This window comes from Etheostoma spectabile, chromosome 9 (assembly GCF_008692095.1).
Source record: "Etheostoma spectabile isolate EspeVRDwgs_2016 chromosome 9, UIUC_Espe_1.0, whole genome shotgun sequence".
Classification (NCBI taxonomy): domain Eukaryota; kingdom Metazoa; phylum Chordata; class Actinopteri; order Perciformes; family Percidae; genus Etheostoma; species Etheostoma spectabile.
Genome location: NC_045741.1, coordinates 18,023,780 through 18,025,130, shown reverse-complemented (window position 1 = coordinate 18,025,130; position 1,351 = coordinate 18,023,780). Strand labels below are relative to the sequence as shown.

Sequence of the window (1,351 nt, the reverse complement as noted above, 5' to 3'; positions counted from 1 at the left end):
AGCACAGCTGGGTTGTGAGTGTGAATCAATTATCTGCTGTCATGAAGTGGTGGAGAAAGTTGGACTCAGATGCGGAAATGACAGACAAGGTACTGAGCTTGATTCTTTAATTGACAAAATGCCAAAAAACAAAAGGTGCCTACAAAACAGCAAGTCAAAAACGAAGAGACCAGATGAACTGAAACCGAGGGAAAAAATCAGGAAACAAGCAGAGAAATACACAGCACACTGGAACTACAAACAAACACAAAATGATCTGACAAAGGACAAGAGGAAGACAAAGACTAAATACACAGGGTAACAAGGAAACAAGAGGTGACACAAGGGCTGAGAAACATCAGGCAATTACAAGGGTGGGAAAACACAGGAGGTAAAACAAGACAAGACGGCACAGAAAACCAGACTATCACAATAAAACAGGAAACAGAACATAATACAAAACAAGTACTGTCTCTATTTTCATTGCTCAGAACAGTACAATGGTAATCACCCTCCCTCTAAGTGGATTTTTTTTCTTTATAAATCAGCTCTACTTCCTGGTTTGCAGGATTTGCGTCAAGTAGTGATTAGCACATTTCCAGGCTATTAAGAACTGGTGGTTAGTATAATTAGTGATGCTTAATAGGTGAAACATAATAATTGGTTGCAGTTTGGGTGTTCTCCTTTCAGTATGTACAGTATAAAGCAGTCTTCTTTTCCAGCAATAAAAGAGAATATTTACTTCAGCCCACCATGACCAAATTGTAGCTCATCCATTCATAATTTGAATGGATGAGCTCCTTAAATATGAAGAGGCATCATGGTCATTTGATGTATGGCTTTTATTTCTTCAAACCAAACACGTCTGAGTGTCACATTACTCTCACAGGACCTTCTTGGATGCCTTCACAGCCACCTTTTCTAATTGACTCCCACTGAGATTGAACATCTGTCTCACTCTGGATTTGTGGCACTGCAGTAATTGTCTACAGCCTGAGGGAAAAATAATAATTGGTTGCAGTTTGAGTGTTCTCATTTTAGTACGTATAAAACACTTTTTATTTCCAGGTGTTTTTATTTCCAGGGCATTTTTTTGTTACACTGCCAATGTTCCCGGGTCTGGTGGACCCACCACATTATTAGCTTTTAAATCAATACAGACATAATAATTTATGTAAAAACACTTAACAGATGCTTACTTTATCTCAATTACCTGTTGTGGTTTGGGTTTTTTGGGGGGGTTATTTTCCCGTTTGGCCTTCCCTGTGTTTTGTCTCGGTTTTTTTCCCTAGTCTGGTGTTGTAGATCGTGTCTTATGTTCCCCTGTGTGTGTGTTCTGCTTCCTGTTGTTGATAGTCAGTTTCCTGTCTTG

The 1,351-nt window shown here is 39.1% G+C and overlaps 1 protein-coding gene across 3 annotated transcripts in view; it reads left to right on the top strand.

Annotated features, from left to right (window-relative positions):
• dynlt2b (dynein light chain Tctex-type 2B) overlaps positions 1-1,351 on the top strand; it is a 17,055-nt gene that overhangs the window by 7,136 nt on the left and 8,568 nt on the right. The window contains exon 6 of one of the 3 annotated variants that reach the window (XR_004333428.1): positions 564-576. The exons of the other annotated variants lie outside the window; for them this stretch is intronic. The gene's annotated coding sequence lies outside the window, so the exon portion shown is untranslated. Of the gene's footprint in view, positions 1-563; positions 577-1,351 lie in introns of those variants that run through there. 3 annotated transcript variants of the gene reach the window in all.